Here is a 16741-nt window from a genome sequence, read left to right as displayed (position 1 = left end):
GTATGTCTCTTCTTTTTTCTCCTTTCTTTGCTTTGTTTCTTTAATTCTACATGTGACTAAAATCATATAGTATTTGTCTTTCTCTGACTTATTTCACTTAGTGTTACACTCTCTAGCTCCATCGCTGTTATTGCAAATGGAAAATTTCATTCTTTTTAATTTAAAAACAATTTATATATTTTTAAGATTTTATTTATTTATTCAAGAGAGCTACAGAGAGAGAGAGAGAGAGAGAGAGAGGCAGAGAGACACAGGCAGAGGGAGAAGGAAGCTCCATGCAGGAAGCTCAATGCGGGACTCAACCCTGGAACTCCAGGATCACACCCTGAGCCAAAGGCATGCTCACCCACTGAGCCACCCAGGGGTCCCGGCAACTTTCATTCTTTTTTCATTCTAGCGTCCATTAAATATATACAATTTTTTTAAATACATTCATCTATCAGTTGACACTTGGTCTGCCTCCATAGTTTGACTTTTGAAAATAATGCAATAAACATAGGGGTACATGTATCCCTATGAACACATGAGTAGTCTTGTGTTTTTGTAGTCTTTGGGTAAATACCCCATAGTGGAATTATTCAGTCATAGGGTAATTCTATTTTTAATTTTTTGAGGAACTTTCATAACATTTCCACAGTGGCTTCACCAGTTTGCATTCCCACGAATAATGCAAGAGGACTTGGTTTTCTCCATATCTTTGCCAACACTTGTTTTTTTCTTGGGTTTTTAGCCATTCTGACAAGTGTAACATGATACCTCACTGTGGCTTTCATTTGCCTTTCCCCAGTTAGTGATGTTGAGCATTTTTTCATGTGTCTGTTGGCCATCTGGATGTTTCTTTGGAGAAATATTTGTTTATGACTTCTGCCCATTTTTAATTGTACTACTTGTGTTTTGTTGTTGAGTTGTGTAAGTTCTTTATATTTTTAATATATATATTTTTTTAGATTTTTAATAACCCTTTATCAGCTATGTCATTTGCAAATATCTTCTTCCATTTAGTAGGTTGTCTTCTAGTTCTGTTGATGGTTACCTTGCTGTGCATAAACTTTTCATTTTGATGGAGTCCCAATAGTTTATTTTTTTGTTTTTGTTTTTCTTGCTTCAGGAGACATATCTAGGGCAATTTTTTTCCTTCCGTTAATAAACCCCATATTAGTGTATTCAAAGTTATGATAACATGCAAGTGCTGCAAAAGAAAAGATCTTTGTTTTGAACATTGATGGATTCTTGATGGCACGAAGTAGTAGTTAAAAAGCACGCGTGGAATAATGGAATCCAATTTATTTTTCTGCTGTGAAAAAAAGTAAACATCAAAAATAATGTGAATCTTGATACTCTTAGAAAGGAAGACAGAAACCAGGAGACAAAGACCATTTTGTCTCAAAAGATTTTGCCACAAAAATGAATTTCAAGAAGCAGAACAAGGAGTACCTGGAAAATATGGAGGAACTAATAAAGGGGCATTCTTCATCAGAGATTTATTTATTGAGTAAAAGTATTCAGTGAAAGCCATGTTATTCCAGGAACTGTTTCAGATGTAGAGGATAAATTCATATTTGACTGAGATTTCGAGGGTCAATTGTGTAAAGCAAGTTCAGAATGTATGTGTGGTAGGTATGGGGGAAGATATGTTACCAATAGAATATTCTAGCGGGAAAAGCAGTGTATAAAATTCTTGAGCCAAGAGAGGACTTCCTATTTTACTAAATACATACTGATAATGGGAGGATTTTCTTTAATTTTATTGCTATAGTTTAAAGTTTATATTTTCCCTTCACAAAGAACATGAGGTTAAGCTTTATTTTAGATGCTTTTTTTCATTACAACATATCATCTATATATTTCCTACTTTCTAATTCTTTAACACTAACTTATGAAACATGTACTTTGTAATTGTCTTTAATCAGAGCCTCATTTTCACATAATGATGGGAAAGGTCCTAAGTAGTATTTATCTTAATTGATTCTAACATATTTACATAAGTATATAACATATTATACATATTTATATTCTATAATAAACATATAATTATATATGACTTATAATGATGAATGGTATAGGTTTTGCAGTAACACTGAGCTTAAATCCCAGTTCTGCTACTTGGTAACTGTCTACTCTGGCAAGTTCCTAAACTTGAATATACTTTTTATATTATAATGTTTAATTGTAATATAATAATAAGAGTAATATCTAGCTATAGGATAATTATGTAGTTTTAGTGAGTTAATGAATGTAAGCGGTGACTTGCACTTAATAAATACTAAAAGTTTATAGCTATTGTTTTCTTAAGGACAATTGTCATGATAAATTTCCTTGTCATTTTGAAAATAAAGCAAAATTATTGAGTATTCTGAAATCAATAAACTGAACTCTTAAATATCCAGTTTTTGAAGCAGTATGTTACTTGTACAATTTAACAATGGCACTGATACAAAAAGTTATCAAGATTTTATTGAAAACAATAATGGCAACTTCAGTATTTAAATTGAAGTCTAGGGTGAACAGATTTTTTTCTTCACTTATATTTATTATTCATTAGTTAAAATGCTATTTACTATGTAACATACATTGTGACTTTAGATTCTGAAATAAAAATGAAAGAAAAACAATCAAATGTTTTTCATAATGATGATTATCCTTGAATTAAAAGAACTTTAAGAAACCAGGAAAATTTTAAAATACTTGCCATATAAATGCAATGTAGTATATCTGAGGCAAATATTTAAGTAATTTTTCAAGATTCCATGGTTACCACCATATGTCAATGTGAATTTATATAATGGATTAGGTTTCTCTTTATTTTCTGATTGATCGCTATTCAGGATTATTCAGAAATAATCAATGGTATGTTTAAGAATAGAACGAATATTATAACTGGTCCTCAAATTTCAGAAGTTTGACATTAATATAACTTTAAATTCTGAAATTTCATAAAATCTTAAATCTAAGATTCACCTGTTAAATTCCTTTTACCCATTATTGTTCAATGAATGCTTTCCATTTCTTGGAGAAATATTGATTGCTGACTATTAGCTTACTTTTCTTAGCTTTTACAAGTTTTTCTGTACAACAATATTATTCAGTTGTTTTTAATTTAACTGTATATCTTTTTAAATTTTATATTTCATGACTTCTAAATCCAAGATTGAATTATGCAATTGCTTCTAGTGATAGGAAATACAGATTTCACAAATCCATGTGGAAACAAAATCTTTAGATGTACTGGATTCCAAATATTGAAGTCAATCAGATGCTTAGGTGTACTAAAATAAGTCGACAGTGTGTTCAATTTTAAAGAAAAACAAAGAACAATATACTTAGAAAACATTTTGTTGAAGATCTTTTTTGAAAAGTGAAGTGATATGTTAAATTCCCTGTGAAATCGAACTCCTGCTTTACCAATGTCATATTTTGGTTCAATTTTCACACATTCATGTTTATACACATTTGTGGAGTGAATTACATACAAAAATAAGAAAGTACACTTCAACATATCTGAGAGATATTTTAAAGGTCAAGAAAATTAAATGAAAAATATTTTATATCTACTAGAAATAAAGAAAAAAACTGAAAGAAATAACAGGGCCAAATACCTGTCCTTTTTCATATTTCTTTCTGCCTTCATATAGTCAAAAAAAAGTGAGGATTTGTAGATTATAATTGAGCCCTGTGATTCTGGGTAACTAAGCTGATACTGAATGTTGAAAAATGTGGTTTTAAGTTATCTTGGCCTGAGGAAATCAATTGCTTCAGGAATTCTCTTTAATTTTTGAAACACAAATGCTTGCTTAGTCTGTGATCTCCTTTTCTAAACATCTTTGTTTTCTCCTGCCATTCTTTTTCCTGCCAGCATCATAGATTTGGCATCATTCTAATGTGCTTTCATTATTAAGATAACTTTGCAAACACCCCTCCTCTTACACTACTTCATAACTTCTCTTTAGCTATACCCCCAGTCCATTCATCTGATTTTTTAATGGACTACTTAATATTGCTTACAGATTTCCAAAGTATTTGCAGTTATAATGAAATTGAGGTGCACATTTTTTCTATAAAGTAAGAACATCAATAATATAATGATAGTGTGTATCATAATAGATTTCTAGGAATGCAATTAATAAAAGGGATATTTTATTAACTGCTGATATCCTGATGAAAAGCATATTACCAATTATTTTCCTCTATTTTATCCATACAATAATCAATAAATATTATTGCTTTTAATGTTTCAAGCAATACACAGTTATACAAAGTAAAACTAAATATGTTCTTACTTTCACTTTCAACAGTATTTTCTGATCTTTTAAATGTACATGTATCTTTGATCTTGTTAATTTTGTTTTGCATAAATAAGATATATCTATAAATTTGTATATTTTATTTATATATCCATTTATATATATATCTATTAATATATCCAAAATAACATTTTTCCTACAATAAATATTTCATTTTTCTTCTTTATTACCTGATTATACTTTTTTGTGTGTAAAATCTGTGATCTTTGTAACTATTTTCTATTCATTGCATGTGTTCTTTTTTCTATCTACTTTTCTGTGTACTTTGATTTTAATTAAGCATCTTATTTGGTTCCACTTTATCTCCTCCTGACACTTACACTTCTTTTTTAAAAATTAGTGTTTGTTTTAGGATTTACTTTATAAATTTGGAAATAAGGCCACCTTCAGATAACACCATACTATTTCATTTGTAGGTCGAGTCCTTTATAAGAGCTACCCTGTCATGTCTATTGTGTGTTTTATAAGACTTAAAGATTAATTTTATAGTGAAATACAATATAGTGACACTTGAATAGATGAAAGACTGAATTGTTTGTTGTATGTAGCTCCTAACCACACAAAGCTGCCTCTCAGGATCACACAAGAGTTTGTAAATAAGGACAGCATAACTAGCAGCTTGAGCCATAGGGGACAGTAGGTAGGTAGATAGATAGATAGAAAAATAGATAGATAAAGTTGGGTAGGGGTAGTTAACATTTCACCAAGCTTTCTGAGTATTGGCCAATTTTCCATTTCATGATCTCCAAGGTAGAAGGGCTGTCCTTAGTTCTTTAGTACTCAGTCTCAAAATATAGGGTCCTATTTAGTAAGACAATTGATGAATGTTCATAGTGACCAAAAGAGTAGATGCCTGATAAGGGAAGTGTTTGGAATGCAGACTTAGCCAACTGTCTGTGAAGGAGAATTAAAAGTTTTTAACTATACTTCAAAACTGGGTTTTGACAGTATTGTTGTAATATTATATGACAATTGACATCTTGATGTCTTGACATAATATTTCATTTTGAGCTTGATTTATTTGGGGCATTTGATTGGCTTGAATAGTAGACATACAGAGAGTAGGGCATGGGTTGCCCTAAACAGCATAGAAACATTTTATGACAGCAAAAAGGAACTAAGAGGAAACATGAAGAATCTTTGAAGGCCAGTGAGTAGCCAGACTCCTCCATTGTTACTCAGGAGGAAAAAAATCAGTCATCACTTAGGCCTTTAGTAATATTTTGGTTGAATTAGGGAATGTACTAAAGGCATGGATTATTTATTATTATTTTAGGATGATAATTTAAAGAGTATTTATTTTATTTATAGTGCATATTTGTCTGCTTATTTGTTTTTATTCATCATGTCTTTATATTTTATTTGAATTATTTGGTTAATAGATGTTTAATTACTACTAAATTATTGCTTAAATATACCATACTATAATTTGATTTCTATTCAGACTACTTTTTCTATATTTTTTGTCTTCCTTTTCCCCTAATTTTGGATTAGATATATTCTCCTTATTTTTTTAATTTACCCTAAATATTACCATAAGGATTATTGACTAAAGTTTAATATAAATTATTACCTAAAAAAAAAAAAAAATTATTACCTATACTGCTTCATGAATAATGAGAGGACTTTAAAACAGATTAAATCCATTTATTTCCCGTCTACATATTTATTCCTCAGATATAACTCCTATCATGTGCTTTAACTCTGTATATATTTAAAACCCTTCAAAAATAATCTTCTATTTATATGTAGGCATTTCCATTGCTTGGTACAGTCCCTTGCTTCAAAATGTGATACCTTTCACTTTATCTGGAAATCTCCTTTTTCCAATTCTTACTTTGTGTCTGCCTGCAAAAAATGTACTCAGTTAATTTTAAGTCTAAAAATTCTGCATCTTTGCTTTTGTTTCAGAAAATAACTTCACTGGGTGTAAAGTATAGATGACTTTTTATTTCATTATTTGTGGAGGTATCATTCCATTGCTTGATGCCTTTCATAATTGTTACCATTCCTTTCTTAAGGTAACTTTTTTCCTCTACTGCTTTTAATATTTATTGAGGGTTGTAACAATTTTCCATATAATTTGATATCTTTCTCTATTACTGGAAATAATTTTCCATTATATCTCCAAGTAGCACTTTCACCATATTTTATCTGATCATTCCTCCCCAGGTTCCAATCTTATGTGTGTTAGACCTTTCAGCACATCCTCAATGAAGGATCTTTTGAGTTTTGTTCTTTTTTTTTTTTTAAGATTTTATTTATTTATTCATGAGAGACACAGAGAGATAGAGGCAGAGACACAGGCAGAGGGAGAAGTGGGCTCCATGCAGAGAGCCTGATGTGGGACTTGATCCCGAGATTCTGGGATCATGCCCTGAGCTGAATGCAGACCCTCAACTGCTGAGCCACTCAGGAGTCTCAATTGTTTTTTTTTTTTAATTTTATAGATTTATTTTATATATATATATATATATATATAGAGAGAGAGAGAGAGAGAGAGAGAGGCAGAGACACAGGAGGAGGGAGAAACAGGCTCCATGCAGGGAGCCCGATGTGGGACTCGATCCAGGGACTCCAGGATCGTGCCCTGGGCCAAAGGCAGGTGCTAAACCGCTGAGCCACCCAGGGATCCCCCCCTTTTTTAAATTTTAAAATCCTTTCTAATATCTCAGATATCTGCATCCCCAGTGGATCTTATTATATTCTTTTTATTTTTTTTTATTTTTATTTTTTAAATTTTTTATTTATTTATGTTAGTCACAGAGAGAGAGAAAGAGAGGCAGAGACACAGGCAGAGGGAGAAGCAGGCTCCATGCACCGGGAGCCCGACGTGGGATTCGATCCTGGGTCTCCAGGATCGCGCCCTGGGCCAAAGGCAGGCGCTAAACCACTGCGCCACCCAGAGATCCCTATATTATTTTTATTTTTACATTTTATGCATTTGGTTTTGTTGCCTGATAGATTTTTAAGTTTAATTTTTTTTAAGATTTTATTTATTTATTCTTGAGAGAGTGAGAGAGAGAGAGAGAGAGAAGCAGAGATACAGGCAGAGGGAGGAGCAGGCTCCATGCAGGGAACCTGACGTGGGACTTGATCTCGGGACTCCAGGATCATGCCCTGGGCCGAAGGCAGGTGCTAAACCGCTGAGCCACCCGGGCTGCCCTGTTGCCTGATAGATTGAATACTGAATGCTGTGTATTTAAAATTGTAAAGATATTAAAAAACTTACTAGGATAATAGTTTCCTCGCTAATCCAATCAGATTGTTTTCCTTTGACACTGGGTATTAATTTTTGGAGTAGTTTTTTAATTCTGGATTCCCTTTACTTATGTTTTCTTCCAGTGATTGTAATAGAAAGACTGAATTTTTATAATTCCTCTATATCTTCATCAACAGTTTCTTCTGATTTTTATATCCCTATCCTTGTGAGATTGCAAAGAGCTTATCATGGCTACCCAGCTTCTTGACTACTAATTCAATTAGGAATTTTTAGTCCAATCAGATAATCTGATATATGAAGATGGATTTCCTTCTTTGTAAGACTCAGTCTATTTTCAGTTAGAATTCATTCCTGGAGAGTAGCCTTTCAAGGATTCAAATTGAAACTATTGAATATTTAAAAGGATCCTTCCATGTTTGTGAGTCTTGAACTCTTACTTTTTGTCTTTCTAATCCTGTATGAAAGTGTGATAATTTTTACTGAATTTTGTTCATTATAGAATTAAAAATTTTAGGCATAACTCCAGAGAAGTTCAAAGAACTTCATCTCTGAAAAATGTTTAAAACTATACTTTTAAAGGTATGTCATTCTTTTTTTGGACAACCCATTGAAAATTGAAATAGCTGCTTTTAAACTACCCATTCTTTATACTGCAAACAAATTGCTCCCTGTCTGCTTACATTTGAATTAATATGATGCTATTCTTTGCCTGTCTGCATACCTAGACTTAGGATTTCAAAAACAATATAATTTTTTCACCCTTTTCACACTCACATATATATTTTCTATTTTTCCTTTTCTCCTTCCTTTTTTTTATAACCTTGCAATATTTCTTAAAATTATCTGTTCCTATTTATTCTGTGACTACATATATTTAAGGCCACATTTCACTTGCCATGATATTTAAATAAGATCCTTAACCTGGTTTCCTAGGGACATACTTTTTCCCTTTCCAGCCCACTTTATAATACTTTTATTCTTCCAGGAATACTCCTCTAATGAGGCGCTCCAATGATAAAAATTGTCAAAAGTTCTGTTTTTTTAATAATAACTTCCATATTTCTTAGACAATCATTCAGTCCATACATAATTTCAGTTTTGCATTGTATTTCTCTCAATTCTTCAGGATATTTACCTTTTAAAAATGTAAAACTAATAAATACTTTCAATTGATATGTGAAATTCAGATAATTTAGTATTTTATTGGGCTATTTTGTAAAAATATCTTCATTTCTAACTGTGATTGCTCTTCCAGAACCTTAAAATACCAACTCTCCTTTTTTCTTTCAAAGCAATATAATGCATCTATAACATTTTTCTTCATATATTTTCTGGAATGCCTTTCTCTTTTATTATATAGTTGTTTATTTATGTATTTTGTGTCCTTAGCTAATATATATGTTCTTCAGATAGAAACTTTCATATTTGATCAATGTTTGTTTGCTCACATCAGTCAACATAGTGTCTTAAATTTTGCTGGCCAACAAAAACAATTGTTAATGAATTATTGAATTACAACAAATTTGGCAGCTTAAAATTATACCATTTATTATTTAATCATTCTATAGGTCAGAAATCCTAGCAAGGTCCACTGAGTTTCTGTTTAGGTTTTACAAGGCTGAAGTCAAGGTGTTGGCTGTGTGGGAATCATATAAAGAATATCTGGGGAACAATATATTTCCAAGGTCATTTAGATGGTTATCAGAATTCACTTCTATGATGCTGCAGAACAGAGGTTTCTGTTTTCTTGTTTGCTATCCATGGGCTACTCTGAGCTTCTAGAAGATATCTAAATTCTTTGTCATATATGCTGCCAATCCCCATGCCCCCATCTTCAAGTCAGCCACAGTATGTCAAATTCTCCTCATGCTTTGATTCCCTCACTTCCCTTTTCCACTAATCAGGGATACTATTCTAACGAGTTCACCTTATGGGCTCAGGTCCACTGAGATAACCTTGTTATCTTACTTTCAGTTACTTTGAGACCTTAATTACATCTGCAAAATCCCTTTGCCTTGGTACCTAGATTGATATTTGAATGAAGAATGAGAGACCAGACATCTTGGCAAGCATATCCTTAGAATTATGCCTAACTCAATAAATAAAAAGGATCCTCACTATTATGAATCACAGTCAAAATTTTCAATCCTTGACTATAGAGAATCTTCTGCACTGAAAAATTTTAGAACAATTTTAGGTAGCATGATTTCAGTTCTTTTTTTAGAATTTTCCCAATATATATTCCATATTCAAAGAATTTGCTTTATTAGAGTTTTATCTTATACTATGAATTCTAGTATTTTTTATTCAGCAAGAATTTTCAAAGCCTTTTATTTGACTTATGAAATATTAATTGAAATTAATTGAAAGGGATAAATTTTTATCTTCTTGGAAAATACATTTGTGAGAAATAACAGAATTCTTGATGGCAGGTGTAGTTGTGTTTGGTCTCTTTTTTTTTTTTCCTTTTTTTTTTGTTTATTTGTTTGGATGTGTTTGGTTTCTTTAATGAGGTGTTATAAGTGATACATGATAATCAGTAAAATAATCATAGAATTTTACAAAGTGCTGCCACATATAAGGTTCTTTGAACAAAGCTTAAGAAAAAGTTTATTTTCATTGTACTGGATATAAATAGAGTTTAAATTAATTGTCCACAGCCAAATCATAGTAAGTGTCATACTTAGGACTTGGAAACAGGGTCCTATTTTACATTCAGTGTTCTTTCTGCTGAATAACAACTATGAGGTATCACTTCTTATACTTACAAACTTTCATGACACAAATAATTTTATTTCTTTGTAAGCCATGTCCCCAAGGCATGTGCTTTGGCTTAAATTCTCAATGGAACAGCAGCTATTTTAGCATACTTTTCTTCAATTTATTCCAGTGAAAGTTACCTTAATGTTATGAGATATATTCTGGCCATATGTTATATGTTAAAATTTATATTTTTAAAACTAAAGGGTAACTTCCAATGAAATAACAATAGGTTATGTTGGTTAGATGAAATAATAATTGTGTTTTAATTAGGTTACTGAGATAATTAAAAGATAACCATGATTTTCAGCCACTAAATATATATATGGAAATACAAAAGACACTCAAGAAATATATAATTCATGTTCTTCAGTCTGGCTGAATTGTGTCTGCAAAATTTTAGTGTTTAAATGATTTATAATTTGGTCACCATTGGCACTGTTGACTCTATAACAACTAGAAATCTCATAGCAAGAAACCTAATGCTGATTTCTTACTTTCTCCAAAAGTAACACTAATTATTTTATATTTCCTTTAGTGATTTTGCACACAGTGGAGTAGAAGTTCCTAATATATTTGAAAGTAATTTCAGTCTTGCAGCAGTATCTGAGTTTATCTCATAGTCACTGTTTTCTGTTTTCCTAGGCAACCATAACACTAACTTGGTGCATCCACAGAATATATCTCCCCCGGGACATTAGTGATTATAGATTTTTTTCTTTTTCTTTTTCTTTTTTCTTTAGTAAAATACAGACACTTTTGCACAATAACTAAATGAATACAAAGGACTTTTTGAAAAATAGTGCAGCCTCTCTCCTGAGGTTTCACTCTAGTCTCTGACATCAAACATCTCCATTCTGCTATACACTGCTACTTCTTCACTCCATGAACCATGGAGAATTAAAGAAAGAGGAAAATAGTATGAAAATACATTAAAGCCTTGGTTTTATAATTTCAATACATTGATACAATATTTATTATTTGTAAACAATAAATGTTTAAAACCAGAATCATGATGGGCATAATGCATTCTTCCAGTTAACTTTAAGTCCTTAAGGTGATATCTAAACTACTAATTTTATAATTAAATGTGTAAGATTGGTCAATAGTACAAAAATTCTTTCTCTCAACTGCAGGTGGAAAACATTAACTTTCTCGTATTTGTTAGTTCATAACACATAGCACAATATCATCATTAGTCCTTGCAAATTTCTTTTTTCATTTTATTTTTTTATTTAATATATGCCATTTCATCCATATCTCATTCATATTCTCCACCCGAATTACAAGCTTTGATTAAATGTATTTTTTCAACATGTGTTTTTTTATTTATTTGTGTAAATGCTTAAAGTACATAAATTATATTAGGAAATGTGTGTGTGTGTGTGTGTGTGTGTGTGTGTATACAGTGTTCTGGTAAATGTTTAACTGCTCTCTGGGGATAAAAAAGAAAGACTCAATTTTCAGTGTTTACTGGGGTTTCTGTGGAATAGATACAGCTACTGAAGCTGTTTCAATCTACCAATATGATGTCTCTGAAGGCAGATTTGGTAAGTAATGTGCAATATAAGCTTTGTAGAGTATTTTCACCATACAGATATAATAGATATGAATATATTTATGTAATTTATATATATATGTAATTTATATAAATGTATAAGTATATAATGTGAATATAAATATCTCAAGAACAGAAATAATAGTAAGTTGTAGTAAAATACTTAGGTATTGATGAAATTTGAATATTTGTTAGCTTTGTTTTATTCTAGTTTAATTATAATTTTATGTCGCTTAATTTTTAATAAGTGTGGCAAAATTTCTAAGTTAGAGTATGGTTTAAATATTTCTTACCAAAATTCTGGAGATGGCTTTTTCTTTCTAATGTGCTCTTTTAAGCTGACAAATATCTTGCTTAGCTATCTTTATCATAATAATGAGATTCTAAATAAGTTTCAAATTAAGGAAAGTCAATTTCATAATATACATTAAAATCTCTAAAATGGGGATCCCTGGGTGGCTCAGCACCTTAGCCGCCTTCAGCCCCGGGTGTGACCCTGGAGACCTCGGATCGAGTCCCAGGTCGGGCTCCCTGCACAGAGCTTGCTTCTCCCTCTGCCTGTGTGTGTGTCTCTCTCTGTCATGAGTAAATGAATAAAATAATAATAAATTTTACCTCAAAAGTAAATACAACTTTGAATATTTGAGGCATTGAGTAGACCTAACAACCAATATTTCATTGATTTAAAATTTCTTGTGTTTATTCAATAATTATTATAATAATATGTTTTGTATTATTTCTTAAAGTTATTACAGTAGAGTGAAAATCCCAGATTTTCCTTTTTTTAAAAAATATTTTATTTATTTATTCATGAGAGACACACAGAGAGAGAGGCAGAGACACAGGCAGAGAGAGAAGCAGGCCCCATCCAGGGACTCCAGGATCACACTCTGAACAGAAGGCAAGAGGGTTAACCGCTGAGCCACCCAGGGGTCCTGCCAGATTTTCTTTTTTATACTATAATCTGTTATATCAAAAACTCTTTAAGTAAAAAAAATAAATAAATAAAATTAAAATAAAATAAAATAAAATAAAATAAAATAAAACAAACAAAAAAAATCCCCAACTCTTTAAGTAAATTGATGTATATCCAGAACTGAATTTTTTTTTCATCATACAGAAATATGGCTTGTTTTACTCTAAAGGAATGTAACCTTTGTTTAATTAATTTTACTCAGTGATTTACTCAGATAAGTGACTAAGTTTTGTTTTGTTTTGTTTTTTTGCTCTTGTTGAATATGTGTAAATCCCAAGTCTAATGATTAACAAGTAGGAGATATGTAATTAGATGCAAGTTATGAAAAGAGAATTATTTGGGATCATAAACACCTGGAGTTTGAACCAGTTGTTTGCCATTACCATACATTATTAACAGGAGGCTCTGTAGAAGAGACAAATTCACAGTTTGTCATTAAGGAAGCTTTGGTACTAAGCTCCACGTGCAACATCTTGGCGTTTTAAGCAGAGCTGGGAGGATAAACTGAGGACCGCACTCATAGGCCTATCCTCACTGGTTCTCATCATAATATTGCCATATGCCACATAATTTATAATTGTATAAACACAATTAATGTTTTATCCCAATGTAAGAGGAGAAAAGGAAATAATTTTACTCCAAAAAGAAAAGTCAGGCTTCTGTGCCTCTATCCTTCCCAAGGTGTGACTTAATCTCAGTTGCAGCTAGAGAAAGTGGATTTAAAAGGAGATAAAGGAGTTAAAAAGAGATAAAAGAGTTTAAAAAAAAAAAAAAGGAAATCCTTTTCATGACACTGAAACTACCATTCACCAATAAGAATAAAACCAAAAGAAGTTAAATTGTGGATCAATACACATAGGTAAAACCTTAAAAAAACCTCAACTTATTTCCTTTATTTAGCACATGAAAAGGCTGGAGATTAAAAAATAGAGTAGGAACTAAGAATCTAAAATGATCTGTTTCAATTTTAACCCAGCTGAGATGCAACATGATAATGTGACTAAAAGAATGAATTCTGGAACTGGAATACAGGTTGGATTTCTGGCTCTTTCACTGTGCCTGCTGAACTGCTGTGGAGGTTACTTAATATCTTTTGGTGTCTATTTTTTCATCTCCAAAATCATTGTATACCTCATGCGCTTGTTATAATGATTAAATGAATTAATATTTACAGAGCATTTAGGATACATCCTAGACATCATAACCATAGAAATGCTTGCTAAATAAATTTATATGTTTATTGATATGTGCATTTATTGAATGTATGTAGTCTGTCAAATATGTGAATCACAATGCATTAATCATTCTTCCTTTTGCTATGTAAGTGTGTTTTGAATGATAGACCTACTATAAACACTAATCAAAATCAGATTAAAATAGTTCACTGCTATCTGAGTGACATTGAGTCTTGTATTTTTAGATAAAACTAAAAAGAAATATAGCACAGAAGAGTATTTGTAGTCATCCCTAGAATAACAAAAATAAAATTGTTTTAACTACTGAGTACATTGAATGAATACGCAGAATCAAGCCTAACCCAATAATTATTTTAAGACTTTTAAAATCTAAATCAATATTTATAGAACTACCAATAAAGAATTGAATGGTGGCAAATTTTGTTTAGAAAAATAATATCTTATGATAGCTTTCTAGTAAAAGTTTACAAAGGTCTATGGTTCTTACTTAGACACAATGCAAAGAATCATTAATGGCATAAATAGAAACAAATATATTTTATCATACCAAAATTATATTTGTTCACAATACAAATTTTAAGAACTAAATTCAAATAAAGTTTATTCCTGCTTATAATGATCAATAAATAAGCAAAGAATCATATCACACAAAACATGTTGCAAAATTAAGTAAATTTCAAGGATAACGTAGGTCCATCTGTTTAAGTGAAGTAGTTCCATATTCATAAAACAGTTCATGTCCTATGAATTACTAAATGTTAGGCATATTTTACTTTTATTTTTTTATTTATTTATTTTTTCATATTTTACTTTTAAATGAACTACCTATATTAGTGGCAAAGGAGATCTGACCTAGGTAGTTTATTTTCTACCAAATTCTCAAAAGTGATCAAAATTTAATATCAGCAGTATAAATCATGATAAGAATCCATTCACAAAACAAAGGATTCAATTGCACTTTGCAATTGTATAGTGCAAGTTAAGTCTGGGCTGATTTAAGTACTAATGAAACCATAACTAACTAGATGTCAGAACCATGACCAATACCAAATAAATTTAAGGATGTGTAAGCCAATTCATGTTCACTTAGAGACAGAGAGGTAGAAGATAATGCTGGTCCAAGGAGAAGGATGTCCTGTGTGATAGAATAGGTGCACCTAAAAGTTTAAAGCCTGGAAAAGCCCATGGTATTCTCATGTGTGTACATACAGATTTTAATGGTTTTAAAGTGCAATATGGCAAGTTTAGATTATTTTTTAACCATTTCCCTCTTTAGAAACAATTTTCTGGGATCCCTGGGTGGCACAGCGGTTTGGCTCCTGCCTTTGGCTCAGGGCGTGATCCTGGAGACCCGGGATCAAATCCCACGTTGAGCTCCTGGTGCATGGAGCCTGCTTCTCCCTCTGCCTATGTCTCTGCCTCTCTCTTTCTCTGTATGACTATCATACATAAATAAAAATTAAAAAAAATTTTTAGAAACAATTTTCTGTTCAGTAAATTATATCTGTAGAGAAAATTGTAACTGAAAGACTATCCTTCAAATTTTACTCTATGTAAGCATTAAAGGTTTGTTAAGAGTTATAAATTTCTAGACAAATTACCTAAGTTCTTTGTGACTTAATTCTCTTGTCTATAAGTTGAGAAGAAGAGGAATATATAAATAACAATGTTTATGAGAAATAATACATTGATATAGGTAAGGTTCACAGATGATAAGAGCTTTATAATGATTCAGTATTATTTTTATCATATATTATATAATTGCCACTATTTAATACACCCAGAAGGATTGTCTTCTGTAAGCTATGAGTTGTGCTATGGTCCTAGGGAATTATGAGATTTACTGGTTGCCTACTGAGCTTTCAAGTCTACCTTTCCACTGAATCCTATGATTTTGGTATGGTTACCTCATCCCAAGAATAGAAATGGAACTTGATTGGCTTTTAGAATCTCAGTTCCATGATCACAGCATCTTTGTCAACTTATCTATAGTCTACTTCTGGTCAATAGGGTTCTCTGGTCAGATATGGGTTCTCTGTTGGCTTCAGAGAATGAAGCTCACTCTTTTTCTCCAGTTGTTATAAATGGTCAAGCCCGTGGACTAATTTGCAATCAGTAATGTAATACTAAAGGAGTGAGTCTTCAAATGATAATGATGCTCTCACTGTGGAAGTCGAAGGGTTTTTTTTTTTTTTAAGATTTTATTTATTTATTCATGAGACACAGAGAGAGAGAGAGAGAGAGAGAGAGAGAGAGATTGGCAGAGACACAGGCAGAGGGAGAAGCAGGCTCCATGCAGGGAGCCTAATGTGGGACTCTACCCGGGGTCTCCAGGATCACACCCTGGGCTGAAGGTGTCACTAAACCGCTGAGCCACCCTGGCTGCCCCTCAATTTTCTCTGAAAACTCTCTCACTTGGCTTTTAATTTTTTCCTTTCTTTCTTTTTTTCTTAGCAAATTACAATCATATAACATAGTACTATCAATTATAGTCACCACGGCAAACATAGTTCCTCAGACCTTATTCATCTTATAACTGAAAGTTGTACCCTTTCATCAATTTCCCCCATCCCTCCGTCCCTGAAAAACCATCATTCTATTCTGTTGCTATTAGTATGACTTTTTTCCCCCTTTATTCCACGTGTAAATGATACCATGCAATATTTGTCTTTGGTTTATTTCACTTAGCGTAATTCCTTATAGTATCTAGGAATGGGAAGATTTCCT

The sequence above is a fragment of the Canis aureus genome, chromosome 17 (genome assembly GCF_053574225.1).
Source record: "Canis aureus isolate CA01 chromosome 17, VMU_Caureus_v.1.0, whole genome shotgun sequence".
NCBI lineage: Eukaryota > Metazoa > Chordata > Mammalia > Carnivora > Canidae > Canis > Canis aureus.
The sequence above is the reverse complement of the archived record's forward strand: the minus strand, read 5'-3'. Positions refer to the sequence as shown.